The sequence below is a fragment of the Neopsephotus bourkii genome, unplaced genomic scaffold (genome assembly GCF_033783945.1).
Source record: "Neopsephotus bourkii isolate Nb327-2 ecotype Australia unplaced genomic scaffold, CSIRO-AGI_Nbou_v1 NB_547, whole genome shotgun sequence".
Lineage (NCBI taxonomy): Eukaryota > Metazoa > Chordata > Aves > Psittaciformes > Psittacidae > Neopsephotus > Neopsephotus bourkii.
Window position 1 is genome coordinate 654,119 of NW_026901048.1, and position 24,042 is coordinate 678,160.

The 24,042-nt window shown below is 37.7% G+C and overlaps 1 protein-coding gene across 9 annotated transcripts in view; it reads left to right on the top strand.

Annotated features, from left to right (window-relative positions):
- Positions 1-3,579: 3,579 nt before the first annotated feature.
- The window catches only part of MAPK10 (mitogen-activated protein kinase 10), a 144,199-nt gene continuing 123,736 nt past the window's right edge, over positions 3,580-24,042 (top strand). For 3 of the 9 annotated variants that reach the window (XM_061350942.1, XM_061350934.1, XM_061350939.1), the window contains exons 1-2: positions 3,588-3,996; positions 8,694-8,813. The gene's annotated coding sequence lies outside the window, so the exon portion shown is untranslated. Of the gene's footprint in view, positions 3,997-4,060; positions 4,183-8,693; positions 8,814-24,042 lie in introns of those variants that run through there. The other 6 variants (XM_061350940.1, XM_061350941.1, XM_061350943.1 and 3 more) reach the window with 5 other exon arrangements.

Sequence of the window (24,042 nt, forward strand, 5' to 3'; positions counted from 1 at the left end):
TAACCCCTTAGGTTACTGTTAATCGGTCTGTCTTTTGTGAATTCTTATGATTCATCTGTTATGCTGATTCACTGTCTCTTTTGTTTAAAAGCCTTCTTATAAAAAAAAATAAATCAAGTGAACTTGTTCAACAGCCATGGCCTGGCCTGTGATACTATTGCCTGTTAGCTACCAGACTTTGTCTCCAGTTATACTTGATAATTGCAGCAGCTCTGTATCCATCAGGCCACATGAAGTTACTGTTTAGATTGTGCTTTTCAACAGCAGAGTTAACCAGAAAGCAGTCAGTCATAGTTATTTCCCTGTCTCGGTTTAGTTCTGTTACGTTTGTACGTCTGATAACAAAGTTAAAGAAATCTTTAGATTGCAATGTATTCTTCTTCATGGTATAACAGTGAAGATGTAGTAGAAGAAAGGGGGGTGAAAGAGGGGCAGTAGGAACATGTGCAGCTTTCTCAATTTTTCCAAGAGACTCTCTCAGCCATTAGTGTAATAGTCGTGGAAAATGTAATAACTTTAAAGGCCTTTTGATGGAAATGAGAACAAAATCCAACATAACTTTTCATTTTGCTTGAAATGAAGTCCAGGTCAACCTTCAATAGTAATTATTCTTGAGAATATAATCAATAAAAGCATTGAAAAATTTTGGATTTTCATAAAACTGCCGAAGTTCAATACAGCAGAGGGTTGTACTGAAGGCAAATGAGAGCTGCAAAGAAAAAAAAAAGTTTCATGTATTGAGTCCTCAAGCTTGAGAAATAACTTTGGAACAAAGGAACTCTTAGATTTGATGGGCACTTGGATTTGATGGGCATTTGATTACATGAGGCTGGAATCAGAAAACTTTGGCTGAAAGTGATGTTGAGAAAATACTTCTAGCTTTAGCACTGAGTTGAATGAAGATATTTCTTCACTAGCATTTAGTTTTAGTAGCCTTAATGTTTACCATCCAGAAGAATATGACCTTTGTAAGGCAGATAGAGCTGAATGGCATGTGTAGCAGCTCCTAAACCATGACCCAGTGCTGTAAACTACTGCTAGTTTCAGGGTATTTTAATATGCTGGACTGTGAAATGGAGCAATTAGGGAGTTGCTACATTCATCCTTCTTTTTTGTGTGTGTAAATGTAGGACTGAACGCGTTCTCCGAACCTCAGTGCTCCCAGTTCTCATGAAAATCAATGGCAGGAGGGATATACAGTCTACTGTTAGTCTCCTGGGCTGCAAAATGTATGTACCTTTTTTGGAATTCACATTTAAAGGAAAACAAGATGAGGTTTTATACTAAAAAATGACCAACACTGAGTGATTTAGAGGCACAAAGTAGGGGTACAAGGGCTTGGCTGAATGAATTTAATTGGCTCATGGTGACCTTTGTAGCTGTATTCACATTGTCAAAATCTGCTTCAGTCCAGTTCGTCTTAAATTTAGATCGTACCCACTTATAGTTTTGACTGTCATGGACGGCATATCTGCCCTGCAGTTAAGACTGGGCACATATTCTGGGAAATGGGTGCCTGAAATTATTTATTATTTACTTTATTTGTGTCTGACCATTACAGTGTGTCTGAGCCCTGATTCCAGGCTGGAATGCTTTTTATGGCCTCTTGGTATATCTTGCCCCAGCCAGTAAGCCATCTCAGCAGGACACCAGAAAAAGTGGACTGTAATCATTTAAGACAGTATGGAGTGAAATGCTAGTTTAGCAGTTGAGCTTGAGGAAGCAGCATCCTTTCATCAGAAAAAGCCACATCTGAAAAGATGGTATTTCCCATTAGATGTTTTCCCAAGAACAATTATCCTAATTACACTCCAAAGCCTCTGCAAGAGCTTAGGCTCTTTTGTTTCCTCTCCCACAATCCCAGTCACCCAGTTGCATAAAATGCTACCACCCCTTGCCCCATCTGCACCAATGAGTGGTCAATTAATGCTTTCCAAAGGTATTCTCCATTCTACTGACTCACACAACAGCTTATTGGGGGGTTTTGTTTGTTTGTTTGGGTTTTACCAGAGAAGTATTTTTTAAGAATTATCTTGAAATTTTTAGGTAATAAAATATGTGTATGTGTATGTGTATGGACTTATTTTTAAGAAGAAAGATCCCCCATTTCTCCAGAATAGTAATAAACCCAAATATATATGTGTAAGTTTACAAGGCCAGGCTGGATGGGGCTTTGAGCAACCTGGCCTATCAGAAGTTGCTCCTGCCCATGGCAGGGGGTTGGAACTGGACGATCTTTAAAGTCTCTTCTAAGCCTCACCATTCTATATAAATTTACATATGGCTGCTGTAGTGGAGACTTTCACCAAATAAGCATAAATCTGTAATAGGTTTTTTGCAATACACAGACACCCCACGGAAGAGGTTGATGTAGACTTTACTCAAAGATGTAATTTCATTCTGGTGTTTTGTTTACAATAGTGTATTTCTAGTATCCTCTTGAAGGAGACTGTAAGCACAAAAGAAATAATTTTTCAGGATATTCTTTTGTGTTATTCTTTAGGATTTGGAAGGGATGAAGCCTCTCTTGGGGTGAAAGGAGGCTCATTGGAGGGAGCAGTTACCCAGCCTGAGTTAGATAATGACCGAGTTTCAGCTCATACAGGACTGTTTGGCTGTAGCTGTAGTAAAGCCTGTGGCATATTCAAGCCACTGACAGGAAACCTGCAGCAAGTTCCTTGGAGCACTTCTTGACTGATGTATTTGATATTCTGAATTAAATGGTTTGTTTTTCAAAGAAGTACTCCAGGAAGTTTGAATTTCACTATAAATATATCTAGCTAGCTCTTATCCCAGAATAAATCTCATGGAAATCCAGTTCAGTGTTGGTGCTTTCCAGTGTACTTTCTTCGCTGTTTAGTGTAGATGAGAGGAGACATCCTGCAGTTTGATGTGTTCAGAAGAAATATCATCAGCATAACTTTTCAACTTTGAGAGCACCAGAAATCATTACCAGCTCTGCTGGTTCTGTGAGCTCTAAATGCAATAGTACCTCTGTATAATGGGATCTTTTAAAGGTGGCAAGTTTTAGTTTGGGGATTTGGAGCATTCTAGTAGTGGGCGCAACATACTGCTAATGGTGAAATATCTAGTGGCTCCTTGGGCTTCAAAGGGACTCTGTTCTTAGAGTTGCATTGCTTGTTTGTGTGAGGAATAGCTGTATTCAATAGCTGTGAAGGAGATGTGTTGTGATTTATTTATTAATTTATTTACACACACGCACCACTGTCCATTCCCTGCAGAAACTTAAAATGAATTTGAAACATTTAGATTTTTCTATTTAGGGTGATGGGCATTTGTGCTTTTGTATAGCAGCTAATGCAAACAAAGGACCATATCTACACTGCTATTACTACCTCTTCTCTGTACTGACTAGCTCCCTAATGCTGCAGATGTCCGAGCCGCTGCTGTTGGTGAGTGCTACAGAAGACTATTCTGCTCCCCTTTGCAGTCTGCTCTATCCCCTGATTCACCAGGAGATACTGTAGCTGTGGCTGCAGATTAGACTTTTCTCTCCCTCCCCCTGTGAGACCTCTGTGTGCTTTGACGTCATGTGTGCTCCTTTCAGTTGCCATAGCAGCCCCATTCCCCAAGCTCTCTGCCTGTCTCCTCTGGTAGATTCCACAATGGTACAGCCAGCATCACGCTGCACAATGGTTTCCAGGCAGTGAAAGAGCGTGATTCAGCAAGCCACTCTTTTTTTTTTTCCCCCCTTTTTTTTTCCTTCCTTTATTTCATTATTATCAGACATTTTGCCTCCCCTTTTTCTGTTCTGCTCTACCCTTTCCCTCAGACATTCATTTAGTTCTTTAAATGAAAACAGTGATTTACCTTGAATCCAGCTGCCCATCTTTTTATTTTTTATTATTATTATCATCATAAATAACCCATTTTTTTCTTGCCACTGTTTGGAATGTGATTTTAAAAATACCACCTACAGTCGCAGTCTGGGGGAAAGGTTTCTGGACGAGGAAAATAGCTCGCAAGCACGGAATGGTAGGTGGTTGATGCTAATATTCTATGACTAACTGCTTTCGCAGGGTGGGGTGATGAATATTGATTGCTGTTTAAAAAAAATGGGGGAGAGGGAGCGACAGACAGGTTAATGAAGTAAACTGAAGAAACAAGAAGGCTGCAGTTGCGTATTCTGTGGCCAGAGAACCATCATTTCCCTGCATTCGGGTGTGTATGAGCTTTTCTGTTTGGGTGCTGTAGGTGAGATGGTTGTGAGAGCAGTGCAGAGGGACACCATGGAAAGGAGTTTGATAGTGCTTTAACAGCTGGCTCATGTAAACAGTAGCATTTACTCAGCCTCATCACCTTTAACACTGCTTGGGGGCTTTTGGGGGAAGGAAGTGTCTTGGTTTGCAATTCAATAGAAATGAGCACCTTATGTGGATTATATTATCCATATGGAGCCATGTAAAATTAGAATTTATAAAAATAAAAAGAAAGGATAATGATAAACAAGCAGAAGATCCAGAGAATAGATGTCTTGGCCTTTTGAATGCTAGAAAACCAACTGTGTGTGTATGTGTGTGTGTGTGTGTGTAGAAGCCTTTGACAAACCTTGCTGGATGTGGGGGTGGGGGGTGTTTTTAGGAAAGTGATCTTTTAAGGTAATCATCACTCTTCTGCTTTACTCTGGGATCCAAGTGAACAACTCAGCGCACTGGGTCTTACAGAACCACCAAGAGCTTTTAGGAGTGTTTACAGCATGCTATAGGCCATTCATTTTGCAGAAGAGAATTAACAATGTGTAGATGCTGCAGTGAAATCAATGTTGCTTTGCAGGGAACTTCTCAGGCAGAAAAGCTATTGCTACAGGAAGAAATGTTGGGGTCTTTTATTGCAGAGAGGCCTTATTAGAAATAATACACATTTGACTTCGATAATTAAGTGTTAACAGCATTTGTTTAGTAAGCAGGCGGTGCTTCCAGTGAACCATGATGGGTATGTTTCACACCATTCATGTACTGAGTGACTGTAAGCTTGTTTACATGGGTTCTTTTTGCTGCATAGCTTCACGATACCCCCATTGCAGCCTCCCCATCCTCTGATATGTTCACTGTGAGTTTTGCAGGACACTTGCTTAAAGACAAAATCAACACTATATGAAAATACAGACTTTGAAGAAAATTATGGCATAGTGTTGAAATTTTTTTGAAGAAAATGCAAATTAGTATATTTTAAATGTTCAGGTGAAGCCTGAAATCAGATTGCTGGAAGACACAGAGCTTCTCATGTAAGGCCAGCTTCAGGAAAAGGGAAAGTCTAAGATAGAATAGGATGGTGCTGGTGTTGCACAGAGCTGTTTATCTTTGCTCACATATAAGCTACCTTTGGTTCCTGTGCCTTGGGGAAAGTGGAGTGCACCATACCTCTGGATTTTAGCCCTCTTTCAGAACACTGCTCTGTAGTCACTAGCTGGAAACACTTTGAAGTAGTATTTTCTTCTGTGATCCTGCTGCTGTGTGCTCACTTTACCTGCTAAGAAAGGTGGCACAGAAATACCTTTTCAATTGGCTCAGCTAATGGCTTTCTCTTTCAGAGATGTAGATGTGAATGGCAAAGGTGATTTGACCTCAGTCATTAAACAATATTCTTCCTCCCTGGCTCTGAGTAACCTGCACTCTTGCACACTGCTCTCTCCTGCTGTTTCAGAGTGCCCATAATTTGTCAGGGTCCTGTTTATAATTTCAATTTTTTATTTTTTTTTTTTGAAGAGTGCTAGAATTGCATGGCAAAAAATTGCTTAACATGAAAAATAGGTTGCCTTCTGCTGCCTGTCTGCTTGCTTGGTATTATAAAATGTCCTCCTCATTGTTAGAAATACATGTATGCAATGAAGGGGCTTTTTATGAGCAGACCTTGAGGATGAGTGTTTTCTTGTAGGTTGTTGTGGTTTTGGTTTTGGGGATTGGGGAAGGGGGTTGGTGGGTTGGTTTGGTGTTTTTTCCTCTCTGTCAATGGTTGGCATGTTTGCAGCCATTATTTAGAGATTGAATACTACTGGATCAATAATTATAACAAAATATCTTCCAGCAGTGTTACAGTACCACATTTGGCTCGGGAAAGCAAAAGGAGAGCTAACAAAATTTTCCTACTGCTGCACTGGGGAATGTCAATAAAGCTCACTTGTAGTTTGCAGTCCATTGCAAAACTTATGCAATTTAAGACAGCTCTAACACACACCCTAAGGAGATAGTTTTAGTATTGCTTCTGCAAACAACATTGTAGTCTTATTTAGATTTGAAAGGCAGAAAAGCTGCCTTTATAGAAAGGTCCACAGATTTAAAATTGCCTATCTCTTATAAACTGTTATTAAGTAGAAGCTACCCAGTTCTTTGGGCAATCCCTGAATAATGGAAAATATCACCAGCTTGATAAATTGCCAAAACAAATAAGGTGGCATTTTGGTTTTGTTGTTGTTTGGTTTTGGTTTTTTTTTTATGGCAAGCATTCTATACCCATAGCCCTTCTCATGCCATTGGTTATATTCTGAGTTTATTATAGCACTGCTAGAAATTATAATATTGAAACCTAGTGATTGAAGTATTACCATAGTTGCTGCTCTGTTATGTCATCAAGAGAAAAGAGACATTTCATTGGGCCACGGTACTGATTATGAATATAACCTGGATTTCATTGCTTATCTTCTGCTACCCAATTCTACGATTCTTGCGTGCTTACTGTTTTGAGGGCTGCTTGCAAAAAAAAAAAAAAAGAATTCTCATAAAAGGGCACCAGTTAGAAGAAAAACTGCTGCATTTGCTATGAGTTCTTAATTTCTTTCTTGCAAAACCTTCTGTGGAGACAGACATAAGAAAAACACTCATGGAAACAAAAGAGCTTTTGTATTCAAGTAACCATCTAAAGTCAGTTGTCTAAAACTGAAAGTAACATACAGCTCTAGTGTGAAATTTCAGGTATTATGGCTATGTTTCCTTTCTCTGATGCTGGGACAGTGAGATTAAAGTATAGATCAAAATCGGTACAGGGACAGAATTTAATAGTCCCCTGTTCACTGTCTGCAAAAATTACACAGCTTTGCTTGAGTAGCTATACTGTCCTTTAGCCTGCTACCTATAGCTTTGCTAGGAAGCTTTATAATCCGTCTTGGCTATTTTATTAAAAGAGAAGGACAGAAAGTCCCAGTACTTTCCAGTTATATGTGTTATATAGAGAGATTTTTAAAGAAGGATTTGGCATGTGAACTCACTAGTGGCACTGGAATGTTCTCCTCAGCTTCATCTGTATAGAAAGGATGTGAAGTCGTGATTTTTTGTGAATCTTATGGTATCCCTAACTATACCTGAACACAGTCAGAACTCCTTTTAAGGCAACAAAGAGGAAGAACAGTTGTTGTATTTTTAGTCTTCTAGGTTCTTTTCTCTTGCCGAAGGAAAAGAGGTTGACAGCAAGAGTGCATACCCTTGCTCACATCACAGTGATGACATAGGAAATTTTGGGTGTTACAGTCTCACAGAATTACTGTCAGCTTTTAACATTGTAATAAGTAGTAAAAGTTGGAGGTCCAGAAGAGCCTTCTAGTCAAGTCAATAACTGCTTCACCAACATTCTACACTAAGAGGTCAGATAACCTAGGAAATTAGGAATTGCTGTTTGAAGTGACACTTCAGAGAGGTTGCGTATTTGCAACTCTTGTTCCAGTGAAGTGGACTGGGCCCTTTTTGGTTAAGCATGTGTTTTCTCATAAGGATTTTTAATCCTTTATCTTTAGTAAATGTTTAGGACTCTTCTGAACTATTTGAAAATACATTGTGAAAGAGTGATAAGAAAATGTTGCCCAAATGTTCCACTTAATGATAGTCACTTAATTTTGTTCAGTGGTTACAGAGAGTACTACGTGCTTGACTATTGCTCCTCCTGTTTGCTGTCTTAATATCATAACAGCTGCTTTCTACCTTTCTTGAGGTTGTCTATAATTTTCTCAGTTGCAAGCCCTTAGTTAATTGAACGTGTTTTGTCACTTATTTTGATGTTTGTTTTTAAAAGTATGCTAATTTGATGAACAGCAATAATTCACAGGCCTTTTCTTTTACGTACGTGTCCATATTACACAGTTTTTAAAGCTGTTCATAATGTCACAATTAAAATTTAATTTCAATCCCTAGGTGCTAGGGAAAGATGACAGTGTACAAACCTCAGCTTGTTACAGTGAAAGTTTATGCTCTTCCTCATTTCAAAGAAAATTTTGAAGGCCTAACATGAGAAAGATATGATAGAAACAAAAAATAACTATTTTAGAACAGTGTTATGATTTTTAGTACCATCCGTTGAATTTTGAATAGTCTTGAACATGAGCTCTTGAGCACAAGAATCTGTCCGCCTTGATTTCTATCTCCCTCTCCCTCCTCCCCTTTTTTTTTTGGGGGGGGAGGGGATATGACTGTGACCTTTCTCTCCCATTGAAGTAACATTTTATTCTGCACTATTCGCTATCTCTAGCCTTTCTTACTTGCACAGCAGAAGGGAAAATATGTCACAGATATTGCCTGTAACTGGATGCATTATGGTATTATCAGGAAAATATTAAGCCTTTGTTACATGATGTTCCAATACTTACATTCCAGGTTAGCTTAGTTTGTGCAGTCTCTCTGTGTCTATCAGACCTGAAAAATAAACCCCAAATGTTTCTTTCTCCTTTTTTTTTTTTTTTTTGTGCTTAGGGCTAGTATTAGAAACCTGTACCAGCAGCAGGTCAGACTCAAATATCAGCTATGGCAACCCATGCATGAAGTTGATGCCTTTGAACCATTTCCTATAGATGAGACATAGCACATGCCGTGGTGAGTCAACAGTGTATTATTTTATTAAATCCTACTACTTGGCCAAAAAAAAAAAAAGAAAAAGAAAAAAAAAGAAAAAAAGGTAAATGATGCCAAAGTGCACGGTGGTTTGGGTTTTATTTCTTGTTGTTTTCTTTGAGAGTTTTTTGGGGGGGAGGAACATTAAAATTACAACTTCTAGTAATTTTCGGTACATGTGAGCCTAATGCTGTCTTTTAAATGCCTTTTAAAAGTGTATAATTTCTGCATTATACATGTGATCATCAGATGGAGCACATTGGGAATAGGATTTTGGTGAAAGTATGAGGGTATCAAAATGATTTTTAAAAACTCTTACGTATGCACATTCTTGGCTTAATATATCCACTATTTTACACCAATTTGTGTAGTTAATATTTTGCATCTCTTTGATTTGGGGTGGGGAGAGGAAAGGTGGGGTTTTTTCTATTTGATATGACTAAAGAAGACTTTGAGGAATCGTGACAGAATTTTCTGACATATAACTCTATCCTTCAAAGAAAAATAGATTGTAAGAATAGTGTTCAAAAGAAAATAGCCTTTTTAAAATACTCTGGCTTTACCTATAAGTCTGCTAATAATTTTGACACCTCTTTCTTATATAATAAGTAATTTTGATCCCCATAATTTCTTTTAGATGGTCTCAGGATACCTTTGGGAGATGAGGAATTGTTTTTAATTGTCCCATGTAATCACAATAGAATTATTGCGAGATCTTGTAATTATTGAAGGTTAACAAATTCTCTCTTCAAAACAAGCTTATATTACTTTTTTTCCCCCTCTGATACCAGGTAGACATTTGTCATCTGCAGGCACCATAACCAGCCATCAGATTCAAAAAGAAGCCACAGATCCAAGTTGATCTGTAGGCTTCAAGTAGATCTTGTGTGATTTGACCTTTACTGGTGGCCAGTGTCAAAACTTATACCTGCTGCTATTACACAAATAAGGTGTAGAGCTACATCTGTTTCTACTGTGTTGTTATTGGTAGATCAGGCAGAGATGGAAACACATAGTACATAGTGACTGGTGGGCAGTAGTGATATGTGACTAATACAACAGTAATTAAATGAGTGCTCTGATGGCATGTTACTTTCATCCTTGGTACAGCTGCTGAAAACAAATGGAACAGGTGTCAGTTAAATGAATTTGACTTTACTCCAGAGCGAAATGAAAGTAGCCTTCCAGTATCTGAAGGGGGCATATAGGGATGCTGGGGATGGACTCTTCATTAGGGACTTGTAGTGGTAGGACAAGGGGTAATGGGTTAAAACTTAAACAGGGGAAGTTTAGATTGGATATAAGGAGGAAATTCTTTCCTGTTAGGGTGGTGAGGCACTGGAATAGGTTGTCCAGGGAGGTTGTGAATGCTCCATCCCTGGCGGTGTTCCAGGCCAGGTTGGACGAGGCCTTGGGTGATATGGTTTATAGCGAGGTGTCCCTGCCCATGGCAGGGGGGTTGGAACTTGATGATCTTAAGGTCCTTTCCAACCCTAACTATTCTATGATTCTATAAAGTAGCAGAAAGCAGTACCTGCTAGTCCAGTGAAATAATCTGTGCTCTCTTGAAATCTAAGGGGTGTTTCCCAAGAGGAGAAGCCAAACACTGGGCATTAATAGTGATTAATAGTGATTTGTGGCATGAAGAGTGGACACAAAAATCTATGTAGAACTTAAAAAGCTCCCTGTATTACTGCTATGATATTTTTAATGTCTTATGGCCTTCAAGGCCTATTGTGTTTGTCCTGAGACAGTTCTTGTTAGCAAGACAGCCTTCATCTTTGTTTAATACTTAGTTTAATATGGACTCTAAAAACCATATGAATATATAACCTTTTTTTCCCCAAATTTTATTTCTGTGCTTTAGAGCATATAGATAACCTACTTGTTGTAGATAATGGAAGTTTAAAATAAACTGGAAACAGCAAAGTGTTCAGGATTTATGATAATTGGTAATGTTGTAAAAATAAAGGATTTTGTTAATATGTCCATAATGAACAGTAGCTAAAGAGAAATTGCATGGAATTTTTATGGCTTTTTTTACACGTTAATATGATTAGCCCATAGTTATAACAGTTCAGTTCCTGTCACCATTAGTGTTTTGAAAATTGCTGTACATGTAGAATATTTTTTTAAGAAGTTGGTGACAATAATCTTCAATCTTAGCAATTTTACATTTAGAAATACATGCAGTGTTAATTTTGGAATACAGTGATATTGCTGACTACAAGCAGTGTGACTTAATCATCTGTCCCTCAGGTCACCAAGATGTCTTAATGTTGTAGCTATTGGTATTGTTGTTTGGTATTTGAAGCAAGTACCAATGAATAGTGTATTGAGAATAGTGTATTGAGTGTATTTTATCTCTGAGTTCAAGTCATCTAAGACACCTAATTCAAGACATCTAAGTCACCTTCTTTAGCTTCGTTCATCTTAGTTTCAGAGTGATGATCAGTACAAATAGCATTTTTTTCAGAACAGTATAGGATACAACTTAAAAAAACGTAGAGATGTCATAGGTAGAGAGTTGCTTGAGAAGTTTTCCTCTCAACTGACATAATTTTAACAGACAGTGAAATGTTTTTAACAGAAATTAAGTAATTCAAGGTCTTGTTCTGAAGCTGCACATCCACAGAAAATGTCTATCATTGTCTTCAGGCAAGTAATACAAACCTTTAGCATGTATGTTTGAAAGCTGGGGCCTTGATATGCAAATTTTTATGCTTTCTGTGCAGATTCTTTCCAGTTAATATTGGTTGTTAAGGCATACAAATCACTTTGAACACATAACTATGTTCTGTATTCAGCCATTTCTCCTTATGAAAATGCAAGTTCTATAACTTGTGAAATGAGAAATTAGGTCTAAAACCTAGCATGTAACTGTTATTCACTGTCAAACAACTTCTAAAAATGGTCAGAAGAAGTAGCATTTGGAGAATAAAAATAGTTCATAGTATGCATCACAAAAAGAGCAGGTAATGAAAAAGTGATTTTATTTTGTTTAACATGAAAATAAGTTTAGTACTATGGTTGATGGGTGTTTTATAAAGCTGAGTTAGTAATTTCGGTAGAAATCATGCGAGAGAGAGAGGCTTTGATATATCTATGCAGATGAGCAAAGTACCTGGGATAAAGTAATTTATTGTAAGCACTTATAGAGTTAACTTACTCAGTTGCATGTTTTTATGAAACATTGCATTAGTTTCTTTATGTTCATTCCTGTGTAAGTGCTAAGTACACAAAGAGAAATTCTAAACTTCATTTACTCAAGTAAATGTAAAGTAGCTCCAGAGAGTTTAGTACAGTTACAAGAGATTTGTGCCAGAGCTCAGAATAGTTTTCTTTGCTAAACCTGCGTTCTGCTCCTCTGCCCTCTGCCTAATAGGAAAAGCCTATTGATATTAAATTTGCTGCATATGATAAATGTAGACTCCTTATCTGTTATCAGTAGTGCTGATAAAATAAGTTTTCCTATTTGAGAACAGTTGCCTTAGTGTATTTCCAAAAGCCATTTATCATGTGACAATTATGTACAAACAAAGGTTTTGCAGAAGTGACCTGTAATTGTCAACACTTTAACTGTTCACCTTCCTTACTCTTCAGGGAGGCTGGATTTTTCCAGAAAGTGCTGAGATCTTCACTTTGAATTACAGACATCTCAGTGGAACCTCTTGATCACTTTTTATTTTATTAAACTCCACTGGAAATGCCTATAAAAGGGAATTGTCCTGCCTTGGCATTATTTTTCTTGTTGGTTTTCTTATTATTTAGTTTAATTATTGTTTGTTTTATTTAGTCTCCTCAGGATATTGTTTTACAGGATTTTTTCACTCCCTTTTAAGCTCAGATTGCATTATTTTTTTATTCTGCTACTTCTTATTCTGGTTCATATCCCTTCTCCCTCCATTCTTGGTTTGTCTTTACTCAACCTTGCAGCCTGTAAGATTAGTATTTTAATTAAATTATATTGAAATGTAGCATTGTCAGCTTTTGCAGTATTTGGGTTTTTTAATGCCCTAGGCTCAGTGTCACATACATATGAAAAACTATGAGGCTTCTTTTAATAAAAAGTAGGTTTTTCATCATTGATCCTGAAAAAAATTTGAATTTCAATATGTGAAAGCTTGAGGCTTCAAAAATGTACAGCCCTTCCACTGAGATTATACCCTAGCGGTATCTCAGAATTTTGGGAGCATAGGCCATGGTTGTTCTCACTGATAATCTCAAAAAATTATTGATAAAGTTAATTGAAAGTGAAGATTTGCTATGCATCTGAATGCTTGTAAAGGCATGGGCATATCTCTGTTCTGTATGTATGGCTGCATTTGTTCAGTAGCCTGGATTGGCATAGGAAAAGTCAACCTATTTGCAAATACAAAAAGTGAAAATTAAAGTATTCTGAAAAATTCAAGTGCAGATTCAAGTCTTCGGGGGATCTCCAGTTATTTAATTTCACTTTGAAATACTAGTGGATCAGATGCTTTTATTCTGTCATATATCAGTCTGTGCTTGTTGAAAAGGGGCGAACTTATGTCACAAGCTTAATACCTCGCTGTGCCAGGTGCGACCTGTGAACATATCACATGAAATACTCATGTCTCTGCTGTATGTTTTGAGTTGCTGATGGAAGAAATAACTGTGCCACCTGGCAGGTTGGTTCAGTATTTGGCAGGCTCCTCTCCCAGCCTTGCAGAAAATATTCAGGACTATTGCTATAGAATATGGGGATAGAATGTCAGGCAAATATTCTGAATCTTTCCGTAGTTCTTTAGTGTGATCTTTATGAGTTGTAGTAAAATAATGTGAGTAGTCTGTAGAAGAATAAATGGAAATGCTAAATCAATAACCAAAAACAGAGTGGTGCCAGCAGAATGGTAGAAAGTAGACCAACACAACAGTAAATTCAGCTATGTTAATGGGTATGTCATATGAACCCATGTTATATAAAGTATTAGGAAGTAATTTGTAACCACAGGGGGAAGTAATTTACCTCTCTCCTCTTCTAGATTTGTCATTGTGGTGTGTTGACTCTGTGCCTGTTTCTTTGTGTAGTGTTCTTAACAAAAACTCCTTTCCTTGTCACAGACTGTCAATGGGAGCAGAGAGCTGAACATGCCATGTAGAACTGTTAGCTTTTTCTCTGTTCACCTTCCCTCTGCTGTAGTTTGTATAAGAAAGAATGGGGAGCATGGGCTGCAAGTGAAAATTATAGCTCTCGTAGAAAGAAGTATCTGCAGTACTGGTAGCATCAGCCATCACATTCATGCTCATTACACTAGGGTTTAGGTCAAGCTGCCTCAAGGCAGCAGTATCCTAGATGCTGTGCAGGCATCAGATTAGCTGCTTTAAGCTCCTGGGGTGGTTATTTCCCCAGTGTAAATAAGGAGTAAAATATGTGAGAGAGATACCTACAGGCCTATCGATGCAATGTGCAAGTATGATGCTAGTATCATGATCCTTCTATCTTAACTATTGCGGGTTGCGATAGAGTGCAGCAGACAAGTGAAAGGATGAAGACAAATATGCATGATGGAAGACTACCCAGAAAGGTCAGGTTATTCAGAGGTTATTTAAACTCATTGTACATCCACAGCCTCATCTACAGCACTTGAAGTATCCTTGTTGTGTTGGATGCAGACTGCTGTGCAGTAGCAGATTGACAAGAAGAGGGTGAACACTGCAGGTACTCCTGCATTCTTAATAGGCCATGAATGCCTGGCCAAATCAGTAAGAGCAATTCACCTGTGATGAGTTTGAGAGGACGTAATTGTTAAATAGGCATCCTTGAGCTGCCGGATGCTGGCTTTATTTCATAAAAATTGGAATTGTTCAGGCTTACATTTTTTTGTCACTTTTAAGAAGATTAACAATATAAGAACAACCAGTAGAGTCACAGAAAAAATGCGTCTAGCAAAGGCTTGTGTCCTCAGTGGCCATTAGCTAAATATTTGGTGAAGAAAAGTGAGAACAAAATATGCAATCATTAATGTTTCTCTTGCTGTGTCCTCCTGTATTTCAGAAGTCTGTTGATTTTGGTTTTGGGTTTTGCTTTTTTTTTTTTGTTTGGTTGGTTGGGGTTTCTCTTTGTGCGAAACCACTGTAAGACTGCAAGGGCTTTGAAAGTACTAGGAAGATACAGCATCCTGATAAGAAGTTTTGATTTGTAGCAGATATGAAATCATTGCTCCAGGTAGTATTTATACAGCAGGCTCTGGAGTAATTTACTGTGCACGTAGCTTTTTGTTAACATGCTACTATCCCAAGCTAGTTCTACATCAATGCAGCATATAGAACCATAGAATGGTTTGTGTTGGAAGGGACCTTTGAAGATCGTCTAGTCCAGCCACATGACAAATGTGCTGGACACATTCCTGTAGTGATACAGAGACTTCCTAATCTGCTTATTTTACCTTTGTTTCTGAAAAATTGTAATTCCTGTTAGGTATCCAGCTAGTAGGGTTACTTTCCTTTGAGTACCACATAGGATAGGCTGAGCAGGTGACAGTGCTCTCTGTTCTGGCCTGCTAGCACTGCTTGACAGGGGAGAAGGATGGCAGGGTTTTCTTGCTTTATAAACTGTCAATTGAAATAAAGCACAGAAGAGAAAGCGGTGAGGAATTAATTACTCTGTATTTCATAGAGTTGACATGAAGGTTTTTCTTGGTTACACATCAGAACCAGGTGACATAATGACCTATAATGGTATCCAAATGTTCCTCTCCCTGTATTCTCAAAGCAAGTTTTCCTATGAGCCTAATTGCTTATTGTTGTTGTTGCGTTTTTACCATTTAATTTCACTACTTCATGCGTAGTCCAAATACTGTGTATGTATTTACCTCAGATAATTCAGACACAGTACGTAAAGATTGGCTCCTATTCTTAAATAGGAACACTAAAAAAAGAAAAGCAGAAAGAGAAATACACTGTCAATGCTGCTTTTTTTTTTTAAATAATAAAAAAAAACAAACACCAAAATCTTCTCTGAGCTGTTCCTGAAAAATATCTGCATGGCTGTATTTGAATCATAGTGCTACTTAAATGCCTGCATTAATTTTATGCTAGATTTCAGTCATCAGTGTGTAGATGCATGTTTTTTATGGTATCATGAATGCTTGATTTGCTGTTGTACTTAACTTTTTTTTTAATGCTGCATAAAGAGAATATGGTGGATGTCTCTCATGATAAAAGAATGTAAAAATAATATCTACATGTTTTTACAAATGACAGTGATCTATAAATTCTTTTTATAAAAGCAGTGATTTCATGTGGTATGTCCTCCTCAATCCAAACACATAGTGCAATTCTGTGGTTTTCTTTTGAGGACTTGGAGAAACAAAGACAAGAGTATCTGCTTGATTTTGGCTTTAGGTAGCTGTGGCAATTGTTAGTTAAGCTTACATCTGTAGGCTCAAATCCTCTCTATAACTACATTGATTGCAGTAAGAATGGGACAATTTACAGCAGTTGAGATTTGTATTCTGCAGGTTTAATTTAATGTTGTTTTTTAAATGGCACTAGGTTTGTTGTTGAAAATTTCTCCTGATACGATGGGGACTGAGTTTTTGGACTACAGACTTTTCCTCCACTTCACCCATCTTCATTTCTGAGCTTTTATGTCTTATTAATGTGGAAAAAAAGAAATCTCTGGCTGCAACCATTACATGTGGCTGAAACCGTCACGTGAAGCAGTGTTGTCAAAACCAAAGTATTCAAAAACCTTGAATAAAATATTCAGACCTGGAGGCTGTTTTGATTTTTCATTTTGTGAACTTGTAGGCTATGTTTGGATCTCATTTTAAGGTTTTCTCTGAACATCAAACGGGTGTAAAAACTAAAGGAAAAAAAAAAGAACCCCCCCCCCCAAAAAAAACCCAACAACCAAAAACCCAAACAAACAAAAAAAGCACAAATCCAAAACCAATTTAATAGGAAAATTACAGCAACAGTTTTTGGTGTCAGCAGTGGTGGGATAAATTTTATAGCTAATTTTGTTGGAAACAGTTATGCACAGATCAGCTGCCCAGCAACCTTACCAGGTGGAATCTGACCTGGGAATTACCTCTTTTTTCTTCTTTTTTTTCTTTTCTTTTTTTTTCTTTTTTTTTTTTTTCTAAAAATAATTGCCAAGATCTCTCTGAATGGCTACAGGGTACAGTAATAACATGAAATATTTATATATAAGGAAGCCTTCTGACATGTATTGTTTTACCTTGAAGGTGGGCAGTTGGAAAGAGAATTTGCCCTGGGCTGCATCTCACACAATCAGTTGATATATATATTACCTCAAAACTTTTTCCACTTGAAACTTAGCGCAGTCTTGGCTAGCTGGCTCAATAGTTTGCTCATCTGAACGGTTTGGACACCAGATAGTCCATATCAATTAACCAGCAAAGCAGAATCTGATGGCGTCAGGGTAGACAAAGACAATCTAGATGTATCTCTTGCGCTGTGCACAACTCGGCTCAGATTTTGAACAGTGTCAGGAACATAAGCTTTCTGACATTAGTTTCTGGTGGCACTAATGGAAATAAAGCCACACATTCCTCTTTTTTTCTTTCTCAAATCCCTTTTGCAGTAGTGAAGAACGTCTCATACTGTCCTGTGTAATTGTCAGTGATACTGTTATCTGAGCTAGTTATCCTGCAGCTTTTCTTTAAGGTTTAGCTAATACACAAGACCAGACATCCTTCTTCATAGCTTCAAAGTCTCAGTGACTGGATAGAACTGCAAAGAAGAGAGCTATAATCAAATTAGGCTTTAGCAACCTTCAAAATTATAGCTGAGTCATGATATTCAAGATTTCAGAGCAAATGTGTATCAAGTGCACTTGAATTGCTAATCCTTGTGCAAGTACTATCTTTTTTTTTCCTACTGTAGGAGTACTTTTGGACTAATGATTAATTTGTGTGAGCTCTGTATTATATAACTAGTAAGAGACCAGAATAGATCAAAGTAGACTTTGAGCTACATCAAGCTGGAATTGCTTGGGTGTTTTCAGAGGAGCAATGTTGAACTGTGGGAGGATAGAACATGATACACTGGTAAAGGTAGACACTTCTTTAATTAGCAGGGTGAAGGCAATCATGGCAGGTTTAAAACTGACAAAAAATATTACACATCTAATTCTCTACTTCCTACAGACCTTAGGGCGCAAATCAAACAGTAGCCCATCATATACAACAATGATTATTTTTTGTTAATAGGAAAGAGAAAATTAATATATTTGAAGCCTTCTTTTAGGATTTGGCTGTAATCATAGAAGTTCAAATTGGGATGTAAGTGGTGATCACTAAAATAAGTTTGACATCTGACCTCTCACCTGGAAATGTTGCAAAGAAACTTTCTAGTGCTGAGTGAGCTAATTTTAATCATCTGCAAGCGTGAATCAGGTTAGCATGTCTAGTCTGCTTTTATGAGACCCCCACCTGGAGTACTGTGTCCAGCTCTGGAGTCTTCAGTGCGAAAAAGACATGCTTGTTGGATCAGGTCCAGAGGAAGGATGGAGCACCTTCCCTGTGAGGAAAGGCTGAGAGAGTTGGGGCTGTTAAGCCTGGAGAAGGCCCCAGGCATACCTTATCACGTCCTTTCAATAGTTAAAGGGGACTTATAAGAAAGGTGGGGATGGACTTCTTAGTAGGGCCTGTAGTAATAGGACAAGGGATAATGGCTTTAGACTAAAGGAGGGGAGATTCAGTCTAGATATAAGGAAGAAGTGTTTTACAATGAGGGTGGTGAGGCACTAGAAGAGGTTGTTCTGAGAGGTTCTACATTCTGCCTCCCTGGAAATATTCAAGGTTAGGTTGGATGTGGGTTTGAGCAACGTGACCCAGTTGAAGATGTCCCCGCTCATTGCAGGAGGGATGGACTAGATGATCTTTAAAGGTCCCTTCCAAACTAAGCCATTCTACAAAAAGAAAAACTTGGCTATATAGATAAACAAGATACAAAGGAATAGCCCTGAAGTAGGACTAATGCTATTTCACAGTACTTGTCTTCACTGAGCAACCTAACCAAGCAGTTTTATGCTTATGCGCTTTTCCAGTAACACCTCATACAGAGATAGGTGCCATCAAGCCTCAGGTTTCTGTTACCCATGCTGCTGTGTTGCAAACCTCAGTTGGTACTTCTCCTGATCTTGTGATCTGAACTACTTCTGTTCTACCGTCTACTCCACTTCCTGCTGCTCTAAACACTACTGATATTGTCTGCAGCTAAAGCACTTGTACTGGAATACATGCCATTTTCACAACTAATCCAGTAATCTTGCATGCAGGGATCTTCTGAAGGGGTTCTGCTATTTCCACTAAATCCTTTAATTCCTTTCCCCTGCTTTCTGCAGACATCAGCAGAACTCTGATTTTGACCCCATCCAGAGCTCTTTGGAGGGATGAAGAGAAGGATGTTTTCTTTTTTATTTTAGCAATCAGAATTTCCAGTATTTTGTCTTAGAACTTGCTTCTGAAGTAAAAAAAAATTCAAAAATGAAGTTATTGCTGTGCCTTACCAATAAAGTTGTTGTACCTCCTCTGCTACTGTCTTGCATTCATCACCTCTGTTGCTTTTCAGTGTCTGCTGTTTCCTCTCACAATTAATTACTTTTTAGCTTTATCCTTTGCTATTTCTGTGTTAGAAACTGACTTTGAAAAGGTTTGGTAAGTATTTCCAAAAACAGATGCTCAAAGTAATACTGTGTGTAATGCCCAAAAGAACAGTAGTGTGATTTCGGATTAGATCTGAAGGCTCACTGTGTGTCTAGTGCAGCTCGAGGTGGTAAGTGTGACGTCAAAAACATTACAGAAAGCTAAAAGACTTCTTCAACACAATACCATGAAAATTCACCTCCAGGACAAAAATTCAGATTCAAGATGTAGAGCAAGTTCAGACTAGCAAGTCCATACCTTGAGAAGCTTGGTTGTGATGAGATGTCCAGACCAAAAGTCAATAATTGTTTCAGTTAGCTTACCGAGTGCCATATCTCTGGCTAGAGAAGAGATAGAACACAAAACAAAAAAGCAGCATACCTTTGTTTTGCAAAAGAGAAAATATATTTTGCTGGTGTTTTTGTTGTTGTTGTTGGTGGTTTTGTTAGTTTTTTTCCCCATATTAGGCACTTGCTTCTGATACTTCGAATTTATTTTTAATCACAGAACCACAGAATCAATGAGGTTGGAAAAGATCTTTGAGAACACCAAGTCCAACAGTTCCCCCAGGACTGCCAAGTCCACCTCTAAACCAAATCCTTTTGTTCTAATGCAAACCTTCAACTTGAAGTTATCTGAGGGAGAGAGTTTCATGAATGCCTTCTGTTTCTCTGTGAAAGGAAACGTCTCTGTCCTCTAGGAATTTTATGTGATAGCACTGAGCTGCAGTTTGGGAAGACTGTGCATCACTACTTCAAAGGACAAGCATATGTGAAGATAACTAGCTGGCTCAGCAGCTAGGTAGAGACAGAATGGGATAGACATAGCAAGGTAGAGGCAGAATGAGTTCTAAACAAAATAAGTCCTATATTTAATTGTGCTGCTATGTTTGATTTCTGTCTGTTACATCATTGCACTTAATGGCACATGAGGTGCTTTGTAGTGTTGATTACATCTAAATCTATGGAGAGCTCTTTCACATTGATTGTATCTCCACCTGGTATTGTTTACAGTATGAATGAATGTATAACTTGCCACAAACCCCCAATTTTTATTTATATTCATGGTGAATAGTATTAGCATATCTCCTGATAGATTTCATGGTTGTACATTAATAAAGCTTTCTGCTCTTTATTACCGTGTATGAGAGGAAAAAATGGTGTCAAGAGAGATCTAAGCCGTTATTCCATCTTCAATACTGTGTAGTACTGAAGAAGGATAACATGAAATTCATGTCTAGAATCACTTTTAAAAGAAATATTTGAGCTTAAAGGTTTTGCTAGGCTAGTAAGTCATCAGAACGAATAGGATTTTTGTTATGGATTGGGTATTATGAGTATATGTTAAATATTGCTCTTTAGTAAGTGATGCAAGCATTATCTTTCAGTTAGGGTGAGGCCCAAAATATATCTGTCTACTTATTAAAAAGAATAGATGCTGCCATTACATTACTCAAATTCACCAATTCATTCAGCAAATGGTGCTGCTTTGGTTTTGCACTTCTTTTTTGGCACTTAGTCCTTACACTCAGTTATTTTTTTTCATGTTAAATGTCAGCCTTTTAATGATGGCTTCCCCGTAACACATGTAATGTGGAGTTAAAAAAAATAAAATAAAGAGCTTACTGGGGTTTATTGTAATTTTCTTCTGTGAGACATGAAATGTAGTAAATTTGTGGAATACAAAGCCATTTCCTCAGGACACAGGAACTGGCTTCTTTGTGCATGTGGTATTTTGCACTATCTTCCATGCTATGGAATTTTATGGCTTAATTCTGTAGCACAGTGCATCATCAGCATTGCTTATTTGCATCGACTTGTCAGTCTTTGCTTTTTTAAATAAATAGAATATACAGTAAATCATAGGTCGGTTTTGAGTCTTAAAATTAAGATAGTGAATTAACTGATTTGTCCTTGCATATAATAAGTGGTGTTGGGCTTTTTTGCAAAGTACCATGTTTGACATTGAAATGCAATGTAAACTCAGGAGCAAAAGCAATGAGAAGAGAAAGGGAAGATAGTGCAGAGCAGACAAATTGCAGCAGCTTTGGCATGGTTGTTCTTGGAGTCCAGGACAAGGTAGTTTTGATAGTGTATGTGATATACTGCAGTTTTTTACAGGAGACTTCCACATAGTCAGTGAGTGTTTGTCAAACTTTCAGCAAGTCTAGATGACAAGTGTGCTATGCTTGCAGAACCAGCGGTCTAGATACATGGAGGACAATGTAAAGGGTGTTTGTGTAAGAGGGCAGAAAAGGCAGCCTACTAATAAGATATTAAGCCTTTATCATTGAAGTTGTTTGGTAGGACAAGCCAAAGTGCCATAAAAAATCTGCCAAGGGAACAAGTAGAATTAATTACCAGCACTTGAAATATACATGCAAATTGTGACTTTGATCTGCTAATAAAGTTTGGAGTAGGAAAGTGTAAGTGTCTGACACTGCTGGTAGTTCAAAATCAGCAAATTTTTGCCTTCAACTAAGTTGTCTGGAAGAAAGGGTAACTGCCATAAGGACATTATGGTTGCAGGCAGTCAGGAAGAGCAAGCAATGCAGAAGATAAGCTTGTGGCTTTCTGAATTAGTAGTTGTTGCAATGGTTGGAATATCACTGTTGGTCTTAAAAAGGGGACAGCTGCAGAAAGAGCCAGGCACATTCTGGTTCTTAACTGCAAGATTTCCTGGTGACTTCTGTAGCAACACTATACTACAACTCTGTGATATTGTAGGTACTTACTAGTCTGTCAGAGATCTTTTAATACTAAGGCTTTACTGTTGCAACTGTCCTAATTTTCTCTTTTTGTCTAGAAGGCACCAAGGCCATTTTGCCAAAAATTTTGGTGGATTTACTCTCCTATCTTGTGCTTGAGAAGGGGTGTTGGGGGCAGCATGTGAGATGGTGCTCCAGGAGCACTGCAGAGGGAAGGGGGTAGCGGTGACAATCTGCAGTGTGTTCCCTTGTTCCAGAGCAAGGTCCAACCACACCTGAATGCCATTGCATCTCATGACCATGGCTGACAGAAATCTCTTTATTTTACTGCTGTTATAAAACTGTAGAGCTGTGTTTCCTTTTAAGTCTTGATTTTTAAGATTGCAAAAGAAAATTAATGTAGATGAAATGTTTCTTTTGGCATTCAATGAAGAATGAATGTCTCCTTTGATTCTGCTCAAATCCTGTTTGCTGATAAAGAAATTTGGCTTGGGTTAATATTGGACAACAGCAGTTTATGCATCTCTTCATCTAAAGAGAGGGTTTTGGCTGGATATCAGTTTTGGTTTTGCGTTCCCATAGCCCTCCCCAGCATGAAGTGTTTATTTTCTTTTCATGTGACTATTTTCAAAAATCACCATTGCCTTCTCAAAGTGATAGCAATTCTGGGCAGGGAGTAATACAAACACACACTGGACAGGAGCCTTTTAAAAAATGCATTGTTTCAATTATCCTCTTTAAAAGCTTTGGGAGCAGTGCTTCATTTAAGCTGACTATATGGTTATTTGCCTCTTCTGATGAGCCTCTTAAGTACAAGTAGGTAATAGGATGGGGGAAATGGACTGAGATGGTTAAATTTTCTTTATTCACTGTCTGAAAGTAAGCCTGGAGTTCTGGTTTTATTTGCATACATTAAATAAGTGACAGAGCTTAGGCTCATACAGCATATTTGCAGAAGATTTGAGACTGAGTATTTGAAGTGATACTCACTTTGACAAATATAATATGCTATGTCATATAAAAGCAAGTTATTTGCTTAATTCCTTCCTTCCAAAAACTGTACTATCTTCAGTATTCCATGCTTTTTTAAATTACAAGTTGTCTTCTAATGAAGCAACTTACAGGTTTTTTTATCATTCAATTAAATGAGTAGCTGTGCTGTGTAGGTTTTGTCTATAATATTGTATAAGAATCTTATTACAAATTTTAAGTTATCTACCTTGGTAACTTGGTCTTGGTAAATGAGCCTATTTTCCAGGTTAGTTGTGCCAGTGACAATTGCACACATAGTTTAAATTAGTATATAACAAACAGCATAACTTTGTAAGGAGAGTATTGTTTTAAAAAAGATTCAAGTAGTGACATGTCACCAAATAAGGTAGTAAGCATTTTTTTGTGACTGATTAGACACTGAAATTAATTTGCATGTTGCCTCGTATTAGCTTTAATGTGGAAAACAATGGTAGGATTTAGAATAGTGGGATTAGTGATGCAAAGTGGGATTTTATATGCAAAGATGCATATAAAATCATCTTTTACTGCTTTCAGTAAGTGAGCAATGGTTGGCTTGTGACTCAGAGTTCATTTTTCTAATGTGCTTATTGTAACAGTTTTATAATTAAGCTTCACTTAAAATTACAATAATAATTTCCTTTTCCATTCAAGCACAACAAAGCACTTAAACAAGCATTAATAAGCCTCATATCAACTTTGGAAAATAAGTATTATTGCCCCTACTTTTCCAGTTTGGTAAACATAATTGAGGGTAAGTAATTTGCTCTGAAGTGTCAAATACTACAAAGGGCAGCTCCTGGACACTTCTCCAGCTGTGTGGACCACATTGTTAAAGTGTAGATAACTGGTA